Raw genomic sequence first — 15,354 nt, 5'->3', positions numbered from 1 at the left:
TTGCCAGGCCCAATGTAAGGAAGCCCATCTTCCGGTTGTCCCTGCGCATTATTGGGCTAGTTAATTTTGGCCCGTGTTGTTTTTTTTGCTGACCTGCGATTTTACTATTTATTCCTGAGACTGCAGTTTTACAGAAAAACCCTCCATGTTCATGCATTTAATGTCTCACAAACCATGCATTGGATTAAAATAAGTTATATATGAAATATGCTTAGAATCTTGTCTAGTTTCATAATTTTCAACTTTCATGCAAGTTTGAAATGTTTAAATTGTTGTTTGGTTTAATTTGCCTATTGCCATGTTAAAATGCTTTAATTCATAACTTTTTAACCGTATCTCGGTTTGTAACAAACTTTATATGTAAATGGGGTGGAAAATGCCTAGTTTAACATGATGCACTCATCTAGCATGTTTAACAACTCTAAAATTGTGTTTAGGGCAGAACAGTACCAAACCTAATATATGCATATGAGGAGTTTCCGGACTTGTTGTTTTGTTGTTCCGGCCTCATTTAAACTTGCCTAGATTAGATAGTTTCATCATGCTTCACCTCTTGCCATGCTAACAACATTTAATCTTGTTGGGTACATAAACGAGAGGGAACTAAATAAGTCATGTGGTGTTTTCTTCAATATGCAACTCAGTTGCATATTGAGCTCCACTTAATTTATAGGATTGTTTGTGCACTTTTCCGTGCCATGCCATGTATCATTAAACCGGACATGCATCATACTGGTTTGCGCATCGTGCCATGCTTATGTGATGATTGTTTACTATGTTGTTTGCTTTCTTTCCGGTGTACTTCTTCTCGGTAATCCGGTAACGTTGCGTTTGTGAGGATCCGTTGGCTACGCCCGTTTGTCTCCTTCTTGGACTTGTTCTTCTTCCTTGGGGATCTCTGGCAAGTTGACCATACCCTCGAAATCACTTCTATCTTTGCTTGCTAGTTGCCCGCTCTTTTGCTATGCCTATGTTGGGATACCTACCACTTGCTTATCATGCCTCCCATATTGTTGAACCAAGCCTCTAACCCACCTTGTCCTAGCAAACCGTTGTTTGGCTATGTGACCGCTTTGCTCAGCCCCTCTTATAGCATTGTTAGTTGCACGTGAAGATTGGAGTGTGTTCCATGTTTGGAACATGGTTATTTGTTGGGATATCACAATATCTCTTATTTAATTAATGCATCTATATACTTGGTAAAGGGTGGAAGGCTCGGCCTTATGCCTGGTGTTTTGTTCCACTCTTGCCGCCCTAGTTTCCATCATATCGGTGTTATGTTCCTGGATTTTGCGTTCCTTACGCGGTTGGATTATAATGGGAACCCCTTGACAGTTCGCCTTGAATAAAACTCCTCCAGCAAGGCCCAACCTTGGTTTTACCATTTGCACTAACAACCTATAACCTTCCCTTGGGTTTTCGCGAGCCCAAGGGTCATCTTTATTTTAAACCCCCCCGGGCCAGTGCTCCTCTGAGTGTCGGTCCGAAACGGGCAGCCTGCGGGGCCACCTCAGGGCAACTCGAGGGTTGGTTTTACTCGTAGCTTGACCTAACCGGTGTGCCCTGAGAACGAGATATGTGCAGCTCCTATCGGGATTTGTCGGTGCATCGGGCGGCTTTGCTGGTCTTGTTTTACCATTGTCGAAATGTCTTGTAACCGGGATTCTGAGTCTGATCAGGTCTTCCCGCTAGAAGTAATATCCTTCGTTGACCGTGAGAGCTTGTGATGGGCTAAGTTGGGACACCCCTGCAGGGATTTGAACTTTCGGAAGCCGTGCCCGCGGTTATGGGCAGATGGGAATTTGTTAATGTCCGGTTGTAGAAAACTTGAAGTTTAACTTAATTAAAATGCATCAACTGTGTGTGTAACCGTGATGGTCTCTTTCCGGCGGAGTCCGGGAAGTGAACACGGTGTTGGAGTAATGCTTGACGTAGGTTGTTCTAGGATCATTTCTTGATCATAGTTGTTCGATCGTGCTTTGCCTTCTCTTCTCGCTCTCATTTGCGTATGTTAGCCACCATATATGCTAGTCGCTTGTTGCAGCTCCACCTCATACCATTACCTTACCTATAAGCTTAAATAGTCTTGATCGCGAGGGTGTGAGATTGCTGAGTCCCCGTGACTCACAGATACTACCAAAACCAGCTTGCAGGTGCCGTTGAACCGTGCAGATGACGCAACCAAGCTCAAGGAGGAGCTCGTTGAAGATCTTGTCCTCTATGTTGTTTCGTTCTAGTCGATCAGTAGTGGAGCCCAGTTGGGTCGATCGGGGATCTGTGTAGCATTTGGGGTTGTCTTCTTTTATTTTGGTTCCGTAGTCGGACCTTGATTGTATCTGGATGTTGTAATGCTTTATTCATGTATTGTGTGAAGTGGCGATTGTAAGCCAACTATGTATCTCTTTCCCTTATGCATTACATGGGTTGTGTGAAGATTACCTCACTTGCGACATTGCTTTCAATGCGGTTATGCCTCTAAGTCATGCTTCGACACATGGGAGATATAGCCGCATCGAGGGCGTTACAAGTTGGTATCAGAGCCTTCCCCGACCTTAGGAGCCCCCTGCTTGATCGAATCGCTGGTGTTGTTGAGTCTAAAAAAATGTTTTGAGTCATTTAGGATTATATATATCGGAGAGTTAGGAATTCTTTTTACTCCTCAGTCCCTTCGTCGCTCTGGTGTGGCATCCTGACGTAGAGTTTTGACTCTTCTCTTCTCAAATTTTCACTAACAATTTTTTAGGATCACACGGGTATCTTGGAATCATTCCGATGGTTTTGTGACGAGAAAATTGTTCTTGGTGCCTCCTGTCATTTAGGGGTTGTGGCAGTGTCCTGGGGAGTTGAGCTCCGAGGTGTTGTCGTCACAATTTTATCATTGCAGTTCTGGAATACCTGAGTTTAGTTTCGCCGACATCGAAAATCTCTTTTATGCAGTTGTTGGTGAGATAACCTCGATGCCACCCAGTACTGGGCGGGAGTTCGGGAGTATTGCCATAACTTGTATAACAAATGCTTTTCGAAGGTTGAGGTAGATGATTTCCGAAGGTTTCTCGGTTATGTGTTGAAGGATGGATACAGATGGATGTAGGATTTGCTAGTTTTGGGTGAGATATTATGCTTCCCCTGTATCCCCAACACCTGATTGCATAACTGGGAGAATTTCGGGAGTTTATAAGTGGGAATTCAAGTAGCTCTTAGGATATCTTTCCGATAGATGTATGATATGAAATTGGGGTTCGACGTCTAGTGGTCCGCCTATCCACGGTTGGTTTTACAGTGGTCTCGTTGTGTCTTAAAGAGTCCTTGGCTATGCCGACTCGGGGACACTTCGTATGTCATGTGCACTGCCTTGTACATGATGGTGTTGTACGATCGAGCCCGTGTAGGCCCCACCATGAAAACTTCGGACGAAATCTCTATCATATGTTTGTTCCGGCTTATTTTGCAAGCCAATCCTTTGTTTTGTTTTGAGTTGTGGTATTCGAGTTGCTTCGAAGTCAAATGTTGATTCCATACCTTGCCTAAGCGGTGTTCTCATGTTCCTATGTGAATACCAATCCTTCTTGATCATCAAGATTGTATTGTCAATCCTTTTTCACCGGCGTGTTTCTCTTCAAGTGGATCCAATCATTTCAACATCAGTAAGATGAATTATCAGTTCTTCTCAACGGTGTTTGTTTCATCCGTCTCCAAGTTGCCTTTGTTTTTCCCGCCCACCCACCCTTTTTCCTCAAGGACTAAGATTTCTTTATCAAGTATCCTTTTATTCTTGTGAAGTCTCTCCATTCCTTTTCCGTCAATTTTCTTATCCGGTGATTCTCATGAAGATCCTAACGGAGCCTCAAGTTCATCATTGTTCATTTCCCTTTCTTCTCCGGTGGATTCAATTCGAGTTTTCAATGTTGATCATATTCTTTTCTTTGTTTCTAATGATATTCACATGTCGGTGCACCTCAAAATCATTCCCGCTTGCTATTCAATTGTTTCGGAGTGTTCAAGATATATCGAATATTAGTGTTTCCACTCTGCATTCGTTCAAGATCTTTCGAGGATGTTCTCTCATTCAAGTCTTAATTCAACCGGTGCAACCAAGTGACCTTTTCAACGGTGTTTCTTTGAGTGGGCCCTAACCCACAGGTCTTTTCCCAGGATCTTACCTTACTCTTCTTATTCTCCCGGAGTTATTCTCAAATCTTCTAAAGTTTGACGTAAGAATGAATTATCATCAGTCTAATGCCTTTCTCCAAGATCGGTCAAATTCTTTTCATAGTTGGCTCAACCTCTTCGCTTTTGATTCTTTTGTAGTGTCTAAACAATTCATGGTGGTGTTTCTCATCATCATTCTCTGCATTTGAAGACCGAAGAAGAGTTTTACCTCCATATCTTATCCGTTCTCGCAGAAATTCGTGGTTCTAGTTCGAGGCCATCCTCTCATAATTGTTTTTGATTGTGAGAATTCCTTTCACCTTTCGGGAGTCCATCAATTTAGGTTTATTCATATTCAGCTTTCAGCTCTCGCTCTCCAAATCTTACCGGTGCATCATTCAAGTATTCTCTTATCAGCTCTTGAATTCTTCGTTCTCTTGTATCTAAATCCTATCAAGCATCTTCGTTCATTTGCTAAATTCTTCCCGGTGTTTCTTTATTTTTTTTCTTTGTTCATTTTCAATCCTTATGGTGGTTCGTTCAAGATTTCTCTTCCTTCTTTATCATATTAATTCATTCGTTGTTTCGATTCTATCGGTGGTTCATTGAAGACCCTCTCAAATTTATGCTATATCTCTCTTAATCGTTCGTACGAGAATAAGTAGTATGCCAAATCCTTTGGTTGTCATCAATTTAATTGATGAAGCATAAGTGGAATGTAATTATTATTCTTGTTTCATCGAAGTGAGTAATTCCTTGTTTCGGAGGTTCTTCAAATTCTCTATTTTAATTGTTTCATCTTTCTTTCCCGGAGTTCCAAGTTCTCTCAATTATTTCATTGCGGAGATTCATCTAAATCATCGCAAGGCTTAACCTTGTGTTTTCAACCTCTTTTTCTCCCGTTTGATCATTCTTTTGTTACCGGAGTTCTTCATGAAGGTTCTACATGATGGTTCATCAAGGACGTAATTCATTCTCGAGGTGTTCATTGACATTCCTTTCACAGGAGCTCAAGCATTCCTCATCTTGCAACCCGGAGTGCAATTCTTTCTAACTTATCTTTTGAGGTGGTGTTATGTCCTTCTTGATAATTTGAGTTCATGTTTCATGATTCACATGTTGGGTTGTATTTCACCTAAAACCTTCCCTAAGGAATGTTGCTATTTATGGTGTTTATCGGTGATCCAAGTTTCCTCATATTCTCGTGATGAAAGATGTTTTCATCTCTCCGTCGCTCTCAAGCAAGCAATTGTTTTCGTTTGTGGCAGGTTTTCACCTCAAGTTTTTGAGATGTTTTCCATAAGCCCTCAACAAGCCTGTTCTTTTCGTTGTTGATTTCCCAACAACTCCATTCTATCCTTCTGTTTAAGGATTCTCTCTCAAATTCATTCGAGGTAGAACATGTTGTTTTCTTCTCCGTTCTTTTCTTTGCATTCTTTCATTTCTTTCGGAGGCATTGCGATGTTGTTCTTTTGAACTGTCATCTCGTGTTGTCTAAGATCATGTCCTTTTCATGCTTATCCATTTAACCGGAGTGTTGTGTCCTCTGCTCAAGTTCTTTTCATCTCGCAAAGTCTTCCATCCCTTCTCAACCGGAGTGCTGCCCAAAGTTGTTCTTCCTTGTTCCTCTTTGCTAACGGAGTGCTTTCAACTTCATTTATCTCTGTTGTATTCTTTTCTCAAAATGGATTAACCTATTCAAGGTTCTTTGGTTTCACTCGTTTGTCAAAGGAGCAACTTAGTTTTACCTTTTCTCTCTCTCTTCCGTTTTTCCCTCCGGTGCCATTCTAGATCTCGGGACGAGATCCTCTTGTAGTGGTGGAGTGTTGTGACGCCTCGAGACCATTGCGCCAGGTGTCTTCTAGTTATTCGTTGATGGTGCCTTGTCTTTTGCTTGCGTGTCATGTTTTTCATATCATGTCATCATGTGCATTGCATCACCATGTTTTCAAAAACTTGCAACCGTCCCGGTCTCCTCGTTCCTTCCGTTGTCCGTTTTGAGCCCAACAACACTTGCACGCGCCCGCGGCATGTCCGAAATATTATTTTATAAGTGGCCGGAAAATGTTCTCGGAATGGGATGAGAGTTGATGTGTTGTCTTATTATAGTGTAGATAGACCGCCTGTCAAGTTTCATCGCATTCGGAGATAGTTTGATGCCCCAATGGATAACTATAGCGGCAGTATAGCCGGTCTAACGTTGGACGTTTTCGTTCTTCGGAGACAGATGTCGGGCCCTCTCTCTCTCTTCTCGCCCTCGCAGTCTCGCCACAGCCCACCTAGTCCATCCTCCTTCTCCTCTTCGCTTTCGGAGTTGTCCGATGCGATCGCGCAGTCCGAAACCTTCTCTGCTCAGTGCATCAACCCCCCTCACGCGTGCGTCCGAAAAGTTGTCCCGGACCCGACCCGGGCAATCGCCACCATTGTGTCCTGATCATCCCCAAACGTCTACAAAGTATCACCATTTTATTATTTGGACTCCCTAGCCTATTCTTTCTGAACCGTCCGATTTTGATCGAAGGATCCAAACTCCTTTTTTCCTTATATTTATAGACCACCACCTAACAAATCTAGCCTAACCCTAAAACCTAGGAGGCTTGTCCCTCCCCGCCGCCACTCCTCTCCCACATAGGGATCCCCTCCCGATCCAGTTCCACCTGAGACGAATCGCAGCAACCACTTTTTCTTCCTCGTGTTCAGATCCCACCAAATCCATCCCCGTAGCCATCCTCTGCTCCCTCCGCAGCAGATGCAAGCCCTTCCTCGTTCCTTGGCACCGCCAAGTCGTGCCCTCGCAGGACCCGTCGCCCAGCTAAGTACCTCGTCGGAGCACCTGCTGCCAAGTCCTCCTGCTGCGCCATACGGGAGAGGAGCTCCCCGCAGCGACGCCTGAACCCATCCATCTGCAGCGCCATGGCCTTCGTTGACTTTCTGCCTGCGCTGGTGCCATAGCCCACTCCAGATCCGGCCGGCCTCCGCCAAGTCGCCGCTCCTTCGGATTCCGGTGTTCAGGTCCTCCCCCGCAGCCAACCTGCCCGTTCCCGGCCTCTTCGTTGTGCTCTGCCGTCCTCTGCCCGGCGACCAGCACAGCAGCAACCGCCATGGAGCCCCCTGCCTGCGCCATGGATCCGTGCCCAGTCGTCCTTCCATGCGTCGTTCCTCGCGCGCTGGACCTCCCCAACCTTGCCGGAGCCCCGCGTCCAAGCCCCGTCGACCCCTCCGGGACCTGCTGCTGCCGCCAAGTCTGCCTATTGCGTCCTCTGCTTCCTCTACCCAGTGCGCTGCTCGAGTCTCCCCTACTTCGCCAAGCCATCGTCTCCGGCCAAAGCGTCTTCCTCGCGTCGAATCTCGCCGCCCCGCCATGTTCCTGGAGCCGCGGTGCCCGCTCGTCCTCAAGTTCACCGGCGTGAGCATCCCACGTCGCCGTTGCCGTCCCGGGTGCCGAGACCTGTTCGTCTGCACTCTACAGCGAGCGCGCCCATGCGCGTTGACCCTCTCCTGATCGAGCTGGGCTGCCAGATCCATCGGTCCAGCACCCCCCCTTGCCTTGCCAGGCCCAATGTGAGGAAGCCCATCTTCCGGTTGTCCCTACGCATTGTTGGGCTAGTAAATTTTGGCCCGTGTTGTTTTTTTGCTGACCTGCGATTTTACTATTTATTCGTGAGACTGCAGTTTTACAGAAAAACCCTCCATGTTCATGCATTTAATGTCTCACAAACCATGCATCGGATTAAAATAAGTTATATATGAAATATGCTTAGAATCTTGTCTAGTTTCGTAATTTTCAACTTTCATGCAAGTTTGAAATGTTTAAATTGTTGTTTGGTTTAATTTGCCTATTGCCATGTTAAAATGCTTTAATTCATAACTTTTTAACCGTATCTCGGTTTGTAACAAACTTTATATGTAAATGGGGTGAAAATGCCTAGTTTAACATGATGCACTCATCTAGCATGTTTAACAACTCTAAAATTGTGTTTAGGGCAGAACAGTACCAAACCTAATATATGCATATGAGGAGTTTCCGGACTTGTTGTTTTGTTGTTCCGGCCTCATTTAAACTTGCCTAGATTAGATAGTTTCATCATGCTTCACCTCTTGCCATGCTAACAACATTTAATCTTGTTGGGTACATAAACGAGAGAGAACTAAATAAGTCATGTGGTGTTTTCTTCAATATGCAACTCAGTTGCATATTGAGCTCCACTTAATTTGTAGGATTGTTTGTGCACTTTGCCATGCCATGCCATGTATCATTAAACCGGACATGCATCATACTGGTTTGCGCATCGTGCCATGCTTATGTGATGATTGTTTACTATGTTGTTTGCTTTCTTTCCGGTGTACTTCTTCGCGGTAATCTGGTAACGTTGCATTTGTGAGGATCCGTTGGCTACGCCCGTTTGTCTTCTTCTTGGACTTGTTCTTCTTCCTTGGGGATCTCAGGCAAGTTGACCATACCCTCGAAATCACTTCTATCTTGGCTTGCTAGTTGCTCGCTCTTTTGCTATGCCTATGCTGCGATACCTACCATTTTCTTATCATGCCTCCCATATTGTTGAACCAAGCCTCTAACCCACCTTGTCCTAGCAAACCGTTGTTTGGCTATGTTATCGCTTTGCTCAGCCCCTCTTATAGCGTTGTTAGTTGTAGGTGAAGATTGGAGTATGTTCCATGTTTGGAACATGGTTATTTGTTGGGATATCACAATATCTCTTATTTAATTAATGCATCTATATACTTGGTAAAGGGTGGAAGGCTCGGCCTTATGCCTGGTGTTTTGTTCCACTCTTGCCGCCCTAGTTTCCGTCATATCGGTGTTATGTTCCTGGATTTTGCGTTCCTTACGCGGTTGGGTTATAATGGGAACCCCTTGACAGTTCGCCTTGAATAAAACTCCTCCAGCAAGGCCCAACCTTGGTTTTACCATTTGCACTAACAACCTATAACCTTCCCTTGGTTTTTCGCGATCCCGAGGGTCATCTTTATTTTAAACCCCCCCCCTGGGCCAGTGCTCCTCTGAGTGTTGGTCCGAAACGGGCAGCCTGTGGGGCCACCTCGGGGCAACTCGAGGGTTGGTTTTACTCGTAGCTTGACCTAACCGATGTGCCCTGAGAACGAGATATGTGCAGCTCCTATCGGGATTTGTCGACGCATCGGGCGGCTTTGCTGGTCTTGTTTTACCATTGTCGAAATGTCTTGTAACCGGGATTCCGAGTCTGATCGGGTCTTCCCGCTAGAAGTAATATCCTTCGTTGACCGTGAGAGCTTGTGATGGGCTAAGTTGGGACACCCCTGCAGGGATTTGAACTTTCGGAAGCCGTGCCCGCGGTTATGGGCAGATGGGAATTTGTTAATGTCCGGTTGTAGAAAACTTGAAGTTTAACTTAATTAAAATGCATCAACCGTGTGTGTAACCGTGATGGTCTCTTTCCGGCGGAGTCCGGGAAGTGAACACGGTGTTGGAGTAATGCTTGACGTAGGTTGTTCTAGGATCACTTCTTGATCATAGTTGTTCGACCGTGCTTTGCCTTCTCTTCTCGCTCTCATTTGCGTATGTTAGCCACCATATATGCTAGTCGCTTGTTGCAGCTCCACCTCATACCATTACCTTACCTATAAGCTTAAATAGTCTTGATCTCGAGGGTGTGAGATTGTTGAGTCCCCGTGACTCACAGATACTACCAAAACCAGCTTGCAGGTGCCGTTGAACCGTGCAGATGACACAACCAAGCTCAAGGAGGAGCTCGATGAAGATCTTGTCCTTTATGTTGTTTCGTTCTAGTCGATCAGTAGTGGAGCCCAGTTGGGTCAATCGGGGATCTGTGTAGCATTTGGGGTAGTCTTCTTTTATTTTGGTTTCGTAGTCGGACCTTGATTGTATCTGGATGTTGTAATGCTTTATTCATGTATTGTGTGAAGTGGCGATTGTAAGCCAACTATGTATCTCTTTCCCTTATGCATTACATGGGTTGTGTGAAGATTACCTCACTTGCGACATTGCTTTCAATGCGGTTATGCCTCTAAGTCGTGCTTCGACACGTGGGAGATATAGCCGCATCGAGGGCGTTATAGGGGCCCACGAGGGTGGAGGGCACGCCCAGGGGGTGGGCGCGCCCCCTACCTCATGGCCTCCTTGAAGATTTCCTTACGTGCACTTCAAGTCTTCTGGGCTCCTTTCCTTCCAAAAATGGGTTCCGTGAAGTTTCAGGTCAATTGGACTCCTTTTGGTTTTCCTTTTCTTCGAAACCCTAAAACAAGGTAAAAACAGAAACTGGCACTAGGCTCTGGGTTAATAGGTTTGTCGCAAAAATGATATAAAATTGTATATTAAAGCCCATACACATCCAAAACAGTAGATAATATAGCATGGAGCAATCAAAAATTATAGATATGATGGAGACATATCAACTACCTCCACTATGAACGTGGCGAGAACGTCTACTTCCGCTACGAACTTGATCCATTCCAAAAAGTCACGCCTGGAAGGTATAACCCCGAGACGACGCCCGTGAACGAATGATTGCTTGTTGTATGAGATGCACCCTTTGTCTGCACCGTGTCCGTAGTGTCTCTCAATTCCATGCCATCGACTCGTGGAAACCCGGTATCCGGGATCACCCCACCATCTTTTGCACGCTCCCGCCACACTACCTTTTACACCGGTATCTCCGTGAGCTACCAGAACCAATATGGTTCCGTGGCATCATTTTCAGATTCATCGCCGTGGCACCCTTTCTTTTCACCACGGTGACAAATGCTTCATATTTTGCTCATGTCAACTTTTTCATAAAATTGCATAACTTGCACATGTCATCTGCATCATGATAACAACATCAAGAATGTTTAAATTTTTGTTGCATTAAATTACTAATGCACATGAGGATTTACCGGAATTGTTGTTTGATATTTCCAGCCTCATTTAATATGCCTAACTGTGTAGTTTACTTTTGGTTCACCTCTTGCCATGTTTAACCAACATTTAATATTGTTGAGTACCTAACCGGGAGTGAACTAAATAATTGATGTGGTGTTCCATCAATATGCAACTCGTTGCATATTGGGCTCCACTTAACTTGTAGTTTTGTTTGTGCACTTTACCATGCCATGCATATTTAAACCGGACATGCATCATACTTGGTTGTGCATCATGCCATGCTTATGTGATGGTTCTTTCCTATGTTGTTTGCTTCTTTCCGGTGTTGCTTCTTCGGGTTAGTTCCGATAACGTCGCATTTGTGAGGATCCGTTCGACTACATCCGCTTGTCTTGTTCATGGACTCATTCTTCTTCTTTGCGGGATCTCAGGCAAGATGATCATACCCTCGAAATCACTTCTATCTTTGCTTGCTTAGTTGCTCGCTCTATTGCTATGCCACGATACCTACCACTTGCTTTATCATGCCTCCCATATTGCCATGTCAAGCCTCTAACCCACCATTTCCTATCAAACCGTTGTTTGGCTATGTTACCGCTTTGCTCAGCCCCTCTTATAGCGTCGCTAGTTGCAGGTGAAGATGAAGTTTGTTCCATGTTGGAACATGGATATGTTGGGATATCACAATATGTCTTATTTAATTAATGCATCTATATACTTGGTAAAGGGTGGAAGGCTCGGCCTTACGCCTGGTGTTTTGTTCCACTCTTGCCGCCCTAGTTTCCGTCATACCGTTGTTATGTTCCTTGATTTTGTGTTCCTTATGCGGTTGGGTTATAATGGGAACCCCTTGACAGTTCGCCTTGAATAAAACTCCTCCAGCAAGGCCCAACCTTGGTTTTACCATTTGGCACCTAAGCCTTTTTCCCTCAGGTTTCCAGAGTTCGAGGGTCATCTTTATTTTAATCCCCCCGGGCCAGTGCTCCTCTGAGTGTTGGTCCAAACCAGAGGCCCTTGCAGGGCCACCTCGGGGAAACTTTAGGGTTGGTTTTAGTTGTACGGATTGCTCATCCAGTGTGCCCTGAGAACGAGATATGTGCAGCTCCGCAGGGTTGGTTTTAGTTGTACGGATTGCTCATCCAGTCGGCACATGCGGGCGGCTTTACTGGTCTTGTTTTACCATTGTCGAAATGTCTTGTAACCGGGATTCCGAGACTAACCGGGTCTTCTCGGGAGAAGGAATATCCTTCATTGACCGTGAGAGCTTGTGATGGGCTAAGTTGGGACACCCCTGCAGGGTTTTGAACTTTCGAAAGCCGTACCCGCGGTTATGGGCAGATGGGAATTTGTTAATGTCCGGTTGTAGAAAACTTGACACTTAACTTAATTAAAATGCATCAACCGCGTGTGTAGACGTGATGGTCTCTTTTCGGCGGAGTCTGGGAAGTGAACACAGTTCTTGTGTTATGCTTGAACGTAAGTAGTTTCAGGATCACTTCTTGATCACTTCTAGTTCACGACCGTTGCATTGCTTCTCTTCTCGCTCTTATTTGCGTATGTTAGCCACGATATATGCTTAGTGCTTGCTGCAGCTCCACCTCATAACTTTTCCCTACCCATAAGCATAAATAGTCTTGATCTCGCGGTTGTGAGATTGCTGAGTCCTCGTGACTCACAGATACTTCCAAATAGTTACAGGTGCCGATGATACCAGTGCAGGTGACGCAACTAAGCTCAAGTGGGAGCTCGATGAAGATCTTGTTCGTTGTGTTGTTTCATTTCTGGTTGATCAGTAGTGGAGCCCAGTTGGGACGATCGGGGATCTAGCATTTGGGGTTGTCTTTCTTTATTTTGGTTCCATAGTGGGACCTTGATTGAATTCCGGTTAATGTATGATATTTATGTATTGTTTGAAGTGGCGATTGTAAGCCAACTCTTTATCCCTTTCTTATTCAGTACATGGGATGTGTAAAGATTACCCCTCTTGCGACATGCCTATCATGCAGTTATGCCTCTAAGCCACGCCCCAACACGTGGGAGATATAACCACATCATGGGTGTTATACTAGCCCCCTCCAGTGTCTATATAAACCGGAGGGTTTTAGTCCGTAGGACACCAGACAATCATACCATAGGCTAGCTTCTAGGGTTTAGCCTCTACGATCTCGTGGTAGATCAACTCTTGTAATACTCGTATCATCAAGATCAATCAAGCAGGACGTAGGGTATTCCCTCCATCGAGAGGGCCCGAACCTGGGTAAACATCGTGTCCCCCGCCTCCTGTTACCATCCACCTTAGACACACAGTTCAGGACCCCCTACCCGAGATCCGCCAGTTTTGAAACCGACATTGGTGCTTTCATTGAGAGTTCCACTGTGTCATCATCATAAGGAGGGATGTCTCGTCTCGTTGTCAAGAACAACATCACCTCTGGGGGAGCCCTGGCTGTAGGCCAAACTCTCCGACTAGGCGGCCTCGTCATGACCGCCCGCTCGGCCGCTGCGCCGATGATGACTTCTCAGGTCATCGAAAATAGCCTCCAAATCGGCTCGAAATTCACCGAGCAGATGGATCCGGTGGAGCTCTCCTATTTGAACGAGCTCTTGGATCGCATCGCCGCTCTGGGAGTCGCTACGGACTATGATCGGATTGGGCTTAAACCCGACCAAAGGGAGATTAACTCTCTGTCGGTCACCCATTAGAAAGCGGTAGTGGAGGAGCAATGCGGCGATTCTCCCTCTATCCTGAGGACGAACTATGTCCGGATTCCCGAGCTCTTCGAGTCGGATACCCGCCCACGGGAGGACATCGCCCTAACCCTGAACCTAGAATCAGGCTGCATGCCGAACCTGCGGGGCAACATCCCGGAGCCCGAACTTCCAAGATCAAAAACTCCCCCGCCCCGGGGTCTCAGATTGGGTCTAGGTCTGGACTTAAATCCACCCACCCACCCAGATATAAACGATCTTTCCCGCATTAGGCAAGAGCCCCAAGAGACAGTACATCACTATTGGGCCAGATTCCTCCTTGTAATGAACAAGGTCAAGGAGTGTCGCGAGGAAGACGCAATTTCGTTCTTTTACAACAACTGCATGGACAAGGGAATCCTCAACGCCATAATTCATCATGACATAGCACACTTCGCTGACTTGGCGGCCATAGTACTGAAGTACTATGCGATGGAAAGCGCTTGGAAAACCCAAACAAAATTTTGGGATAATCCGGATCTGACAAAACCCCCAGTCCGAACTAAAAGGGTGCACTCTCATAAGTCGCCCGACTCAATTACGAAGAAGTAAAAGCCCACTACAGGGCGTGGAACCGTATTGGAGGGATGGCTTAATGGGCCCTGCAAAATTCATAGTACTACGGATACCATACCAACACACAGCCTTAGAGCATGTTGGGTACTTCGGCAGGTGGCCAAGAGCGGTGAGGATCTCCTCATTCAAAACACCGCAGAGCACCATCCCGTGGATAACAATACAGTATTGACAGTCTTTGAGACCTTCGCCTCAAATAATAGGCGTAAGCGAGCACTCCGTAGCGTTGCCAAAGTCTACCACGTGGCAACAATAAATCCATGGAGCGACACGGCTATCACCTTCAATGCCAGTGACGAACCTAAATTCCGAACAACCCGAGCACCAGCCGCCTTGGTCCTCAGTCCAATTGTGGACGACTTTCGGCTTACTAAAGTGCACATGGACGGCGGCAGCGGATTAAATCTCATTTATGAGGAGACTCTTCAAAAAATGGAAATAGACAGAAACCATATTGAGAAAAGCAGCACGACCTTCCGAGGAATCATCCCCAGTCAGGAGGCACGTTGCACTGGGAAAATCACACTAGATGTGGTATTCGGCACTCCGGAGAATTACAGGCCCGAAGAAATTACATTCCAAGTGGCCCGTTCAGTAGCGGATACCACGCCCTTCTAGGGCGGGAGGCATTCACGATCTTCCAAGCCATACCCCATTACGGGTACATGAAGCTCAAAATGCCCAGGCCCAATGGAATCATCACTCTAGCTAGTGATCCGTACATAGCACACCGCGTCGAGAACAAAACAGCCGCACTGGCCCTCGAGGCATTATCCAAAGCCCTTGCGGCGGAGGAATTAACTGCGCTGCGCTCCATAGTGGACAGGGACGACGTGATACTCGACAAAAGATCCAAGTCCACCTCCTTGAAACCAGCGGATGAAATAGCCAAATTCCAAGTCCATCCAACGGACCCCACAAAACAGCATCCATCGGGGCACAGTTAAGCCCCGCTGTAGACGCCGCACTACGGGAGTTCCCACGCGAGAATTGGGACATATTCG

This window comes from Triticum dicoccoides, chromosome 1A (assembly GCF_002162155.2).
Source record: "Triticum dicoccoides isolate Atlit2015 ecotype Zavitan chromosome 1A, WEW_v2.0, whole genome shotgun sequence".
Classification (NCBI taxonomy): Eukaryota; Viridiplantae; Streptophyta; class Magnoliopsida; order Poales; family Poaceae; genus Triticum; species Triticum dicoccoides.
Note: the sequence above shows the minus strand (reverse complement) of the source record.